The following is a 14,773-nucleotide window of genomic DNA, read 5'->3' as shown; positions in this document are numbered from 1 at the left end:
ATAAAGACACAGTTAACTGTCAGAAAACAGTCAGTGTTTGTTTAAGATTTTTTTTTAATGACACGTTATGTGGTGTTGGAGGACTGAGATAGACTGCTTTACTTTAACCTAGGTTTATTAGTAGTATATAAGCAGAACAATGAGACTTTTAAGGAGAGGTTTGTGAAAGCCCTCCAAGTAGTCTGAAATTCAGGGATTTTACGCTTCCTTTCAATCAGATTGGAAGTAACGAGTAACTAAATACTTGAGTAGTTTTTTCATCTAATACTTTTTTACTCTTACTCAAGTAAATAATTAGATTGTTACTTTTACTTTTACTTGAGTAAATTTTTGTATAAGTACTTGTACTTTTACTTGAGTACAGATTTTGGGTACTCTACCCACCTCTGCCAATTATATACCTGACCAGGGCTCGCAAAATTAATATATTATTTAAAATCCCTGGTAGCCCTTCGGGCAGACACTCTTTAATTTTTGGTAGCCCGAAATTAATATAAGTAGCCTGAATAAAAAAATACACTGTTTAATGTAGAATATTGATAAATCCTGGATTTCCATGTAAGCCAAATATTCCTGCCCATCCCAGCTAACAATTTGGTTCCCAAAACGTTCCCCTATTTTCCAAGGTTTTTGGTTAGCCAGGAATGTTTTCTTTAAGAAAATAAACATTCCTCTAATGTTATTTTAAGATTATTTTAACGTTCCCCTAACGTTAGAATAATTAAATTGTTATCTTACTGAAATATTATATTAATGTATTATAACACATTATTTTTTATAAAAAATACCGTAACACATCACACATTGTATAACATGGTATTTTATCAAATATCGCTAACAGTAACAACAAAGCCTATTTATTTATAGATTTTTTCTATAACGTTACTCTGGTGTTACGTCAGTGCTTTGTTACGACCGGCTTTTATTTTGATAGGCTCTATTTAATAACTTCCGCGTCACGTGGCCAACCTATCTTTATTTTAATGTAGATCTTCAAACGGAGAAATGAAAAAAAAGGGTTTCAAAAACCAAAATCGAACCGTTATTTGAATTTGGTTTAGTCGTTTTTCGTTTTTAGATTCAGAAACCAAAAACGGAAGAACGGCTCTTTTTTTAGCGTTTTTTTTAAACGACAAACGAAAAACGTGCGGATTTCTCGTTATTTTGTTTTTTGGTTTAAACGAAAAAACAAACTATCAAAACGTACACGGACCCTTCAAATGGAAAAGTACGAAATAAAACTCGCGCATCACTTTCAGGTCAGTTCACATTCATAAGCCTGTGTAAATGTGTAAGTTAGCTGACTGCTGACACCAACTCATCTGTGTGATTTAAATAGTGTAACAATACCAATTTATATCATGTCACTTCAGTTGTTCAACTTAAATGACATTGTGCTGCGTTGCGTTTTGAAGCATGGCAAAGATATCTATGCTAAAGACATCTGTTGTTTTGTATATATGCTAAAAAATAATCAATCAAACACATAACCATACATACCAACTTTTGCTTTTGTACATCAGCTGTTTCCTTAAACCTGTTTCTACAAGAAAGACATTGAGTAATTCTCCAAAATTGCTGGGATTTATACTGACTAAAGTAAAGTGTACTGAAGTCCATTAGCTACACAAGTACAGATGCAGAAATATAGGCTATAATATATAATTGCATATTTGTAGTTTGTGTTGCTGTCAAAATACAATTATAAATGATAACAATAGCATATTTCTATTCTCACCCATACTATAGTTGTGTGTGATTTTGTTGTTTTTTAACTAAAGAGGGCACCACTGTAAAAGTTTTGCCAGCAGCGACCCTGCTCTGAAGTTTGACTTTTTGCACCATTACAATATTTATAGGCAACTAGTCATTATATCTTCCTCTCTATGGAACACATGTTAATGCTCAGTAGTACACATTTGTGGTTCTTTAATGCAGAGGTTATCAAACCTTTTTTATGCAGCCTCCCTTGTGTACAGTGGATTCCTTTGCGGCCCCCCAAAGAAAAAGTATGACAAAAACATTCTAAAACTTAAAATTTGAATTAAACAAAACATTAAATTATACAATGTATTGCTTTTGTTTAGTAGCCTTATTTTTCTAAGGTTTAGATACACAGAATTTATAATAAAGTAATGTATTTCATAAAATATTATAAAACTGGGGCCCCTGGGACCACCTCGCGACCCACCATCTTGAGAACCACTGCTTTAATGTATTTTGCATTTTTGCATTGTATTGAAATGCGTTCATTTTTATTGGGCATATACCGTATGTGGTTGAAACAGATAGCCTAGTGCAGGGGTAGGCAACATGGAGTGCCGATGTCCTGCAGTGTTTAGCTTTAGATCTAATCAAGCAGACCTGAACAAACTAATAAAGGTCTATAAAGTCACCTGAAACTACAGGTAACCAAGGTTTTGTAAGGGTTGGAGCTAAAATCTGCAGGACATCGGCACTCCAGGACTGACGTTGCCTACCGCTGGCCCTAGTGCATCCCACATTTTTTTACATTAACATTTTAAATATAACACTATAGTTATTATGGCCTTTAGAAACATTTTTTAGAGGAGATAGGGTAGTGCACAATAGGCCCCTGTGGCGCGGTCTAAGCTTTTTTCCGTAATGACATTTTTTTTCCTTACATTATTTTTACTTTTATACTTTAAGTAGTTTTGAAACCAGTACTTTTTCACTTTTACTTGAGTAAAAAGCTTGAGTTGATAATTCAACTTCTACAAAAGTCTTTTTAAACCCTAGTATCTATACTTCTACTTGAGTAACTTTTGACACCCCTGTTACCGACTTACGAAGATTATTTATTAACATAAAAATGCTGCCTTGTGTCCCTTTAAACTAGAATCTTAACACTGAATCAATGCCTTTGTGCGTTAACTAGATTATTTCTTGATGTTTACTTCAGGTTGTACAAAACTTTTGTACTTTTTAAATAAATGGTTGTGTTTTACATCATATATTTCATTTTGTAATAAATGCATTAATCAGCGTGCGTGTTGCATGAACCACATATTTGTATTTAAATATTGATTTAAGATTGAATTTTACAAGATGTATATGAAATAAATTTATCTCAGTACAAGCACAAATAACAATACTAAATTTAATCTTGATGATAATGTGGATCTACCGTATGAAATCGTGAAATTGAGTATTAGCATTACTTTTTGTTTAGATAACATTGAATTTTCAGTAATGAATAATTGACTACAGGCTGTTGAATTTGTCGAAAATAATGCACACACAAGGTGTAAATGCGGTCTACAAACATTACGCTAACGTTACCTAAACGTTCTCATAACATTCTGATATTGTTCCCCTAACCTTTTTATTGTGATATTTATTTAAATTATTTGCATTCAGGCATATCATGTGTTAAAAAGTGTTTATTATTCAGAGAACATGAACTGGAGCTTGTTTTTATAAAAAAAAAAAAAAAACATCAGCATTACGTTTGTATAGATAACATTGTCAATTGTATAAGAACATTTTTCTTGAATTAAGTGTTTATGAAAAATGTAAACTTATTTCAATAAAATTTTTCTTATTCCATGGGCAGATTTTTTTTTAGCTTGATTGTTTTAAGCACAAATTTACTTAGTTTATATTTTTTGTCTAAAAACTAGACTTATTAGGTAATTTTGCTCATCAAGAAAAAACATCTTAATTTAAGATTTTTTAGATATTTTTACTGAAAACAAGACAAAAACACTAAGTAGGAAAGTCATTTTTTTCAGTGAACATAAAACATTAAAAAGACTGAAACAGATGGTGAATGTTTTAATGATAATAAATGTTTTAATGCCTCTTCTTTCACCTTTAGTTCACACATATAGAGTGAAAGTGATTGAGACCTTCAGTGAATCTCCTCCTACAACAATCCACCAATAAATGCTGGAGTCAAACACACAGAGAAATCACTCCATGTGTGACAACTGAAATCTTCATGACATAATGTTGATGCTGGTAAAAGAGGAGCTTGAGAAGATGACAGATCCACAACCATGCAGAATAAAGGATGAAGATACTGAGGAACAAATAGGTTGGTGTCTATTTTATAATCTTTATTATTGATGGTTGAGGAATAATTATAAAAACATTGAGAAACATGAGGGGAAAATAAACTAAAATCCATGAGATGACAACTTTCTGCATCTATAATAGATTCAGTAGAATTAGATTGAAACATCAGGTAAAGAGTTTTATCCAAAGCAACCTTCAGTGGATTGAATGACTGTGATCTCCATGTAATGCTCTACTACAGTTAAACCTCATGTTGTGTTCCAGTCATTATAGAGAGAATGTTATTGCATCGGACTGAAATATATTGACTTGGTAAATAAAAACTTGTAAACCAAGTCATTTATTTATAAAGACTACAACAATCTCTCTCTCTCTCTCTCTCATAAATGACCGGCCTACAGAAAATAGCTTATAATAACCTGGGCCTTTAAATGTCTCAGACAGAAGAGAGAAAGGGAAGAGATGCACATTGTGTGCCCCAAAAGATTTCCAAACAAGCACTGTCTGTTTTAAATGCAAAGCGCCCATTAACAAGGCACATAAAATAGACTATTGTCATTCATGTGCATACATTCAGTAAATGCATTAGATGCATGCTTCATTTACATGAGCTCACACAAAGTTTTTTATTTTGGTTTGTTCTTAAATGGGTAAATTGAATGACTTATATTTTACCGGGAACGGCACGAGTCTTACTTTGCTCTCTGTTTTAGAAAAAATAATAATTTCAAAATAATTTTCTGTGTTTCCCAATTCAACATTAAAGTAGACTAGTGTGATAAACACTGCAAATTTTTGTCAGATTTAAATATTGCCAAAATTATTGGGTGGAAAGTTTCCAAAAACTGTTCAGAAACTTTTTATTGGAATCTAATCTGGGGAATTTTGGAAAAATATCAAACTGGAAATTTAATGGGAATTTTTTGGACATTTAGGGATATTTATATAAACTACATTATATACAAACACATATAGGGGTGGTTTCCCGGACAGGGATTAGACTAGTAGCCTGGTAATACCATCCTCTGCTATTTTGCTTCGCTTTGTAGACAGAGTCTGGCTGGACATAATTGACAATCGTTTTCCTTCTCGTGGGAGGAACTTGTCTGAAGTTTAAAATCATTGGTCTAAACGTAAGCCAATCACATAACGTTTGGATATGATGTGTGTTATGCGCAGGCTCAGCCGCATCGAAAATCTGCTGTAAAACACACGTATGATGTGAAAACAAACCCATCGAGCGAAATACCAGAGTTGTGAACAACTTTTGCAGATTATGTAAAGTAAATCAGGCCTCCATGTCCACTACAAACTACAACCGTACATTCAGCGCTTAGCGTCTACGTCACAGTCTCAGCCCGCCACTTTGGGAAGTGCAAAACTTCCTGGTATACACAGTAAAAACACAGTGGACCAACACCAGCAGATGGCATGGCATCCCAAACTATCACTGACTGTGGAAACTTTACACTGGTACTCAAGCAGCGTGGATTGTGTGCCTCTCTTTCTCCAGACTCTGGGATCCTGATTTCCAAAGGAAATGGAAAATTTACTTTCATCAGAGAACATAACTTTGGACCACTCAGCAGCAGTTATGTTTTTAGCCCAGGCGAGACGGTTCTGACGCTGTCTGTTGTTCAAGAGTGGCTTGACATAAGGAATGCGACAGCTGAAACCCATGTCTTGCATACGTCTGTGCGTAGTGGTTCTTGAAGCAATGACTGCAGCTGCTGTCCACTATTTCTGAATCTCCCCCACATTTTTGAATGGGTTTTGTTTCACAATCCTCTCCAGGGTGTGGTTATCCCTTTGCTTGTACACTTTTTTTCTACCACATCTTTTCCTTCCCTTCGCCTGTGTCTATTAACTTGCTTGGACACAGACCTCTGTGAACAGCCAGCCTCTTTTGCAATGACCATTTGTCTCTTGCCCTTCTTGTGCAAGGTGTCAATGGTCGTCTTTTGGACAACTGTCAAGTAAACATTTAAAAGCATTTGCAGGTATTTTGAGTTAATTATCTTATTGGATTGTGGCAAAAGGTGTCTTCAAAATTCACAATATTCTAATATTCCGAGATACTGGATTTGGGATTTTTCTTAGTTGTCAGATATAATCATCAAAATTTAAAGAAATAAACATTTGAAATATATCAGTCACTTTTTGATGAATTCTAATTATATGACCAGCACCTGTATTCCTGTTAATTCCCATGGAAAGATTCTAGCTTGGAAAGTTCCTGGGATTTTGCAACACTATTCACATATAATGCTATTTTCTCTGAAATATTGAGGTGCATAAGCTCAGATTAATTAGGCCTATGATTAATTACTTCAAAAAAGATAAACAAAACAAAACCAGTCCTAACTGAAAGAAAACAAGTTGACAAAAAGATAGAATCCAATGTTTGGTGATATTTAAAAAACCACAAGTGTTAAAGAGTTTTGAACACAGCACAAGAGTTAAAGGCGGAGTCAATGATGTTTGAAAGCCAATGTTGATATTTGAAATCACCTAAACAAACACGCCCCTACCCCAATAGAATCTGGACCTTCTGTTGATAGACCCGCCTCACACACGCAACCCGGCATTTGATTTGATTTGATTGGCTATAAGTGTGTTTTGGTAGTCGGCCCGTCTCCTTTTCCAAAGCGTTTTTCAAACATCGTGGACTCCGCCTTTAAACTACAAGAGCAGAAATTGACAATAGAAATGACATAATGTACTTCACATTAAAAATAACATGGATACATGACATCTCAAATGTGTTTTGTTACTCTGATTTATTAACCTGAACTATTTACTGTCTTTATTTTAGAAATGATGGAAGTGAAAGAGGAGAGTCAAACTGAAGTGGATGAGAAACATCAGATTGTAAAAAGCAACCATACTGTTTCACAGAAAGAAACTCTGAAGACAGAAGACTAAGGGTGGGTTGCACCAACAAGGATTAGGCCTAAATCTGGTTTAAATCAAAGCTTATTTAATAATTCCGTTGCACCAAACTTTAAACCTGTTTAAAAATAAACAGGTTTAAATTTAAACTGTCATTTTGATCCAGGTTTAAATCTTACAGTAAATCTAGATTATCTTTAATCCTGTTGCTCCATTACTTTAAACTCCGTTTTAAATCTCAGTGAGGGATTAACTTTAAACTTGCATATGAGGAGGTTTAAATATGTTTTTTACAATTAAATGTCTGGCCAAATTATTAGAAACACATACCGCGAGCATGGTGGCGCTATTCAAAGATGCGTTTATTATAACATCTCAACAAAGTGAGTTTGGCGGCTCAAAAAGATTATTAACAGCACCGGTGACAGCTACCGATGCTCGTATGTGCTTCTCCTCTGTCACGCGCGCTCCAGTCAGACGAAGGACAGTGAATGAACGGACACACGGTCGTGCTTCATGACAAATGCGTCGACACATCTTGTTCATTATAGCACAATATCTGAGCTTTGCGATATTTCCTGTCACAATATTTCCTGGTCTGTTAATTGTTTTAAAAGATTGTCAAATGTTTTTATTTGAATCAGGCCTTTAGATTAGCCTACCGGTGTATGTAGGTGATTTATAATACAAGAATTACATTACCTTTGCTTGCATAAACTGTTTATTTCCTTTTTGAATGACAACGTCAACATTGTTGCTGTTTAATTACACCGGAAAATTCAACATGGCGGACAAAATACATCGCAGATGAAGGATTTAATACAGTTTAAAGGTTTAATCTCAGATTTGTTAATCTGTGTTTAAATTTAAGTGGTGCAACACAACTCGAATTAAAATTGGGCTGGGATCAACAAACCCTGGATTAGCTCTAAACTCTGCTTAATTTAATCCTTGTTGGTGCAACCCACCCATAAAGTCTGAAAATAGTTCCAGTGAAGATGAACGACCTGCAGATCACAAGAGGACTCACAGTGAGGAGAAACCTTTCACATGTCAACAGTGTGGAAATAGTTTCAGAAGAAAAACTCACCTTAACGTACACATGATGATTCACACCGGAGAGAAACCATTCACGTGCCATCACTGTAAAAAGAGTTTTACAACTGCATCTAACCTTAAGAAACATTTGAGAATTCACACTGGAGAGAAACTTTACACTTGTCAAGAGTGTGGAAAGAGTTTCACCTTTCAAACAAGCCTTAAAGTACACATGAGGATTCACACCGGAGAGAAACCACATCTGTGCCATCACTGTGAAAAGAGTTTTAGAACAGCAAGTAAACTTAAGACACACATGATGACTCACACTGGAGAGAAACCTTACACTTGTCAACAGTGTGGAAAGAGTTTCTCTATTGAAAGAGACCTTAAGATACACACAAGAATTCACACTGGAGAGAAACCGTTCACATGCCATGAGTGTGAAAAATGTTTCAGAAGGAAGAGTATCCTTACAGCACACATGACAATTCACAAAGGAGAGAAACCATATGTGTGTTTTCAGTGTGAATGGTGTTTCAGTATGGAGTGTCAACTTAAGAGACACATGATGATTCACAGCGAAAAGAAACCTCACGCATGTCTTCAGTGTGAAAAGAGTTTCATACAAAAACGTGGACTTGAGGCTCACATGAGAAGTCACACTGGAGAGAAACCTTACATATGTCTTCAGTGTGAAAAGAGTTTCAGTTTAAAGTTTCACCTTAAGAGACACATGATGATTCACAGTGAAAAGAAACCTCATGCATGTCTTCAGTGTGAAAAGAGTTTCATAGAAAAACGTGGACTTGTTATTCACATGAGAAGTCACACTGGAGAGAAACCTTACGTATGTCTTCAGTGTGAAAAGAGTTTTACAAGTGAAGGTAATCTTAAGACACATGTGAAGATTCACACTCGATAGAAACCATTAATGTGTCAACAGTGTGGATATGGCAACAACGTTTAGAAATCTGCTTGGGTCTTATTAATGAAAATTAACAATTTGCGTACGATTCTTACTAACAATCTAAATTCGCACAAAAGCCAAAAATGGCGTACAGCAAAAAAGATTCGGGCCGTTCCTCAATATGCGTTCCTGTCTGTACTTGTGTTCTTGTGAAACGTCATCAGTCACGGCTCAAGAACTGTTCCAATTCTAAGTTTACATCAAGTCAAGTTCACATGTCCTTGATCCGCTCATTTTATCAAGGATGCATAAGAGGTGACTTGTGACAGTCAAGTTTCCCAGAATGCATTTTGCGTCAATGGCAATGAAGCTTACAGGACAAGTTCTGTGTTTTGCACTTGAAGCCCTGTTTTCGGATGGTTTGTGATGAAATAGAGCGGGTTTGACTGAAAATTGGACATATGCTGCTGCCCCGAGAATTTTCGTCTTCTGTGGTGTCACCCCCCACCACACACACGATGGCTGTGTGGGTGCACGGGAACAATCCTTCCTAGGATGCATTGAACTTTCGTTTGCGGGGACCTGAGGCTCACCGAGTGGTCGGGGGTGTTCGCTGATATGCTCACACAAAAATCCCTGGAAAAGATGCTTTCCAACAGCTGTTTTATCGTCGTTTTTGTCCAACTCCATTGACTTGTATTAGATGTGCTGCGAGGTACGGAATTACTTCGCCGCCAGAAACGGAAATGGAGTTGTTGGTATTTTTGCAATTGGCAAAGGCGGATTATCGCCACCAACTGGGCTGGAGTGTCTATTATTCAAGCTCTCAACGGAAGAATATACGGGTGTGAGGCGTTTGGAAAAATAGGTCCACAAGTTTACAACGAATGCTAAAACAGCTGTTGGAAAGCATCTTTTCCAGGGATTTTTGTGTGAGCATATCAGTGAACACCCCTGACCATTCGGTGAGTTTCACGTCTTTGTAGACGAAAGTTTGATGCATTTTTGGAAGGATTGTTCCAGTGCACCTATGCAGCCATTGTAGAGGTGTGTGGCGGGGGGGTGATATCACAGAAATTTTCGGGCTAGCATTATATGTCAAAATTTCAGTCGGAACTGTTCTGTTTCATCGTGAGCAATCTGAAAACAGGGCTTTGAGTGTAGAATACAGAACTTGTCTTTTAATATTCTAAATATAGCTCTTTCTGTGTTATAAAATGTAGCTGTTTAGTTGAGAATATAGATGAATAAATTTTGGATATGTGAGTTCAAGTTGATCAGCGTCGTGTACACCGCAGAGGGCAGCCTTATTTTGGCAAGTCCTTCATGAAATATTCCCTTTGGATATATCTAAATGGCATTTTTTTGTCTCATCAATTTAGTTTTCTTTATTATTCATTTGAAGTCTGTTATTTGTTATTTTAAATGTTTCAAAACTTGAATCACATTTATTTTCTATATAATCTTAACACTGAATTAGCTTTTGTATAGATTTTTTTCTTGTGTTTACTTTGTAAATGTTGTAGAAAAGTTTGGTTCTTTTCAAATGAATGGTTGTTTTATATCATATTTTTGAAGCTAGTCAGCCTATGTGGAGATGCAGATTTCATTTTCCAACAGGACTTGGCACCTGCACACAGTGCCAAATCTACCAGTACCTGCTCATACTTTTCATGTTCATACTTTTCAGTTGGCCAAGATTTCTAAAAATCCTTTCTTTTTTTTGGTCTTAAGTAATATTCTATTTTTCTGAGATACTGAATTTGGGATTTTTCTTAGTTGTCAGTTATAATCATCAAAATGAAAGAATAAACATTTAAAAATATATTAGTCTTTGTGTAATGAATTAATATAATATACAAGTTTTACTTTTTGAATGGAATTAGTAAAATAAATAAACTTTTTGATGATATTCTAATTATATGACCAGCTCCTGTTGCCCCACACCCTTTTAATGCTCATGACAAAAAGCGTGGCCGGCAAAGTATTTAAGTTAATATGACGTTTATTTTTAAAAGTGTGGCCCTGACCGCGCACGTCCTTCGCTGGCGAGACAGAAACTGCAAAATGCACAATCGGCTAAGGTTCTAAAAAAAATGTGACTTTGATTTTTTAAAAGTCAGAAGCATGCAGCAAACATATGTGCCTCTACATCAAGCTCTGATTGCGCATGCAAATTTAATTTCTGTGAACTGAAGGCAAGTGATATACTCCGTAATATGATTTTGCACATCCAACAACAACTATATTATTGCAAACTATAATACAACATGTTTTGGCATTCGGTAACATATTGCAGTAGTTTGTATTTATTATGCATCCCTGAGATGCACGATGTTCTCTTTAATGTTCTTTGACATTAAATTCACAAAACCTATCAACAAAACATAAATTAAATTTAAGAAAATAAAAATATATTAAACGAAATTCGTTTTAAGGAAGCAAACAAAACTTAAATCAAACTCTAAAATTCTCCCATTTCTACCGTCATATTAGTCTTCAATACATTCCAGATCTAGACTTAAGATTTAATTTATGTTAGATACACATTTAGGCAAATTTGGGTTAATAGAAACCAATAAATCCACTTGTGGGACAGTAGAGTATGTGGCGTATATGACATTATCTTCTCCAAAAAGTTGAAGCGCATGCCTTTAAATGTCAGAGCACCTCATTTATCCTGTACTGTGGGAAGTCACATGGCTGGGGCATGTCAATCTCACACCGGTGCGCAACGTTTTGCTATGGTTTCCGGGTTGAAGGACATGTTTCCTGGAAACGGTGTGCAACGGCGTGCAACAGGTTTTAGAAGCGTTTTCTCTTGTTTGGTGGGTGTGTCAGAAATGTCGGCCCAATCAGCGGCAACATGTATAAAACCATGCTAATGTATTGTTAATGTAAACAAATAGGCTACAACCTCATTGTAAAGCGTTATCGATAATTTAGATTTACAACAGTTCACAACACACCCGTTGCGGTGGACACAAATAAAGAGGGGTGCACAGCTTTCACATCGCCTACATAGTAATATACACAATCATATAGCAGTCACTATTACCTAAAGCAGGGGTGTCAAACATACGGCCCGCGGGCCGCATATGGCCCACAAAGGTGTCCAATCCGGCCCGCATGATTTATTAAATATGAAATACATATTTTAAAAACCCTTTCAGGCGGGTGTCTAGTTCGTTTTTAATATGAGAGACTTGCGGAAAGCAACAAAACACGGAACATAGACAAAACACCGTGCCCAAAAATCTTGCTGTTGTATTGTTACTGCTCCGCTAAAGATCCACTTATTCCAGTGATCCACTTCGTGTTTTCCCGACCGCTCCGCAGCATCTCTGTGTGCACTCTCTGCCTGGAGAGCGAAGATGACAGTTTTCGAAGTTCGTTGCATTAACAGGTAGATTAATTACATTAAATCAGTTGTTAAACAACAGAATTAGTAATTTGTAAGTTTGTTTATGTATTTCTTCCGGTAATGATTTGCTGTCGGTGTTTTAAAAGTGCTAACAACTTAGCAAGCAAACAACAACAAAATAGCCACATTCTTAGTATTAACATTACAATTCATGTCTAATCGATTTAATCTTCCCGATCAGATCTAAGTTAATATAAACACTAAATTTGCTGTTGTTGGCACACTTGCCTTCACAAAATAACGACAGAGAAGGGAAAGAGAGGCTGCTAAAGGCAGTTCAACATTGCAAACATGGATTCAAAGCTCCATCAAGCCAGCAGGTAAATCATATTGAATATTTAGCAGATTGTAACACTTTAATTCTTGCTATTATATTTCCCATTATAATCACATGCTACTAATATAACACATCATATTTATAATACTTTATTAAAACCATAATAATAGTACCACCCCCCTTAGTGCCCTTTTTGGTTTGGGCCACTGCCCCATCTAGCATTTTCATTTTTGACTGTTCTCATTACAAATATATTCCAAAGAAAAGTGAATGATTTATAAATAATTTTGGCATTAAGGAATAATGCAAAAGAAGTTAAATTAAGGCTTTTCAACCTAAGGCATTGAATTTTGAACAGATGTAAATTTGTGTGTATAATATGTACAGTATGAGTGTGACCTTATGAAATGTAGTTTTCACAGAGCTGTGTGTTTCTCTAGTTTTCTTGCTGAACAAACTAATTAATTGGTTTGTTTAGTTAATATTAACACAATTATCAGCACACTAAGGTTTAAAAAAATTATCCGGCCCTCACATCATGGCGTTATTAACCATCCGGCCCTCAGCCTAAAATGAGTTTGACACCCCTGACCTAAAGCTACTAGAAGTGAGAAAAACAACAACAATACTATTTATCATAATAAGGAGAAAATAATATAAGCTGACACACAAAGTTTTAACAGTTTTTAGAAACACGTTGTTATTACGTTTTTTAATTAATGCCGTTTGTCAGATCCCTACGGAAGCGTATTGCATTCACTTGAGGAAAAAAATCTACTCTGTTTTTCTGAATTAACGAGTTAATTATATCAGAATTACGAGAGAATTTTTTATGGAAAAAAGTTTTTGCTCTGTTTTTCTGAATTGTTGAGTTAATTATCTCAAAATTATGAGATACATTTTTCTTGAAATAAAATGTATTTGCTCTGTTTTTCTGAATTGTTGAGTTTATTATCTCAGAATTATGAGAGAATTTTTTATTAAAAAATGAATTAGTCGTCCATATGATCATGTCTCATGTCTAAAGAGTAGCCTACTGGTGAATGCAGGAACTGCAGTACAGTTGTCAAAACTCAGTAATTCTATTGTGTGAAACTAAATTTGTGTGTGTTATCTGCAGTAAAGACCCGATTTGCTTGAAAACATCTGTACAAAACGGTTGTTGTTTTAACCCAACAGCTGGTTTATTGTTAATCAACCATCTTAAAACAACGAGATAGAAAGTCAAAATTATGACTTTAAAAGTCATAATTATGAGATAAAAAGTCTTATAATTTCGACTTTAAAAGTCATAATTTCGACTTTAAAAGTCATAATTTCGACTTTAAAAGTCATAATTTCGACTTTGTATCTCATAATTATGACTTTAAAAGTCATAATTTCGACCTTAAAAGTAATAATTATGATTTATCAGAGCATGATTTTTTTCTTATGTGGCGGAATGGGCTTCCATACAGTTGCTGTTATTAGCAGACTTAAACTGTCTGTAGAAACATATTAAGTGGCTTAACATTTTGTTAGTATACTTTAAGGTCCATTTAACCAAAAATCAATTATAAGCCTTTCACACAATGTATGTTATATATGCATGTGGATACATTTTCATTTTTAAGTGATTTAGATACATGTACCAATATTTTAAATCTACTTTTATGTAAGCTTTCCTTTCTGTTAGCAGTTTAGGAGCATACTTTTTGGGACAATTTAAAAGAAATGTTCTTGTAAAATTGCATTTTCATTGAAAAATTATAATTTACTTGGACCCTGAGGTAATGTCATGTTAAATCCAAATTTTGTCAGTGTTTGGAAATCTGTTTTAACATACAGCACTGTACATTAGAAGGTGTTCTGCTTTTTACAAATAAAAAGCACAGGTTTCTCTCTTGTTTTGTACAGATGTTTTCAAACAAATCGAGTAGGCTACTCTTTAGACATGAGATATGATCATATGGACGACTAATTATTTTTTTTAAATAAAAATTATCTCATAATTCTGAGAAAATTAACTCAACAATTCAGAAAAACAGAGCAAATACATTTTATTTCAAGAAAAATGTATCTCATAATTTTGAGATAATTAACTGAACAACTCAGACAAACAGAGCAAAAAACCTTTTATTCATGAAAATTTGTCTCGTAATTCTGAGATAATTAACTCAACAATTCAGAAAAACTTTTTTTCCTCAAGTGA

The 14,773-nt window shown here is 34.9% G+C and overlaps 1 long non-coding RNA gene across 1 annotated transcript; it reads left to right on the top strand.

The window, feature by feature from the left end:
- Positions 1-984: 984 nt before the first annotated feature.
- Positions 985-6,962, top strand: LOC141359309 (uncharacterized). The gene is made up of 3 exons (XR_012365723.1): positions 985-1,259; positions 3,842-4,060; positions 6,857-6,962. It is a non-coding gene; the product is annotated as an uncharacterized lncRNA (long non-coding RNA).
- The last annotated feature ends 7,811 nt before the right edge of the window (positions 6,963-14,773 follow it).

Source organism: Misgurnus anguillicaudatus, chromosome 23, assembly GCF_027580225.2.
Source record: "Misgurnus anguillicaudatus chromosome 23, ASM2758022v2, whole genome shotgun sequence".
Classification (NCBI taxonomy): Eukaryota; Metazoa; Chordata; class Actinopteri; order Cypriniformes; family Cobitidae; genus Misgurnus; species Misgurnus anguillicaudatus.
The sequence above is the reverse complement of the archived record's forward strand: the minus strand, read 5'-3'. Positions and strand labels throughout refer to the sequence as shown.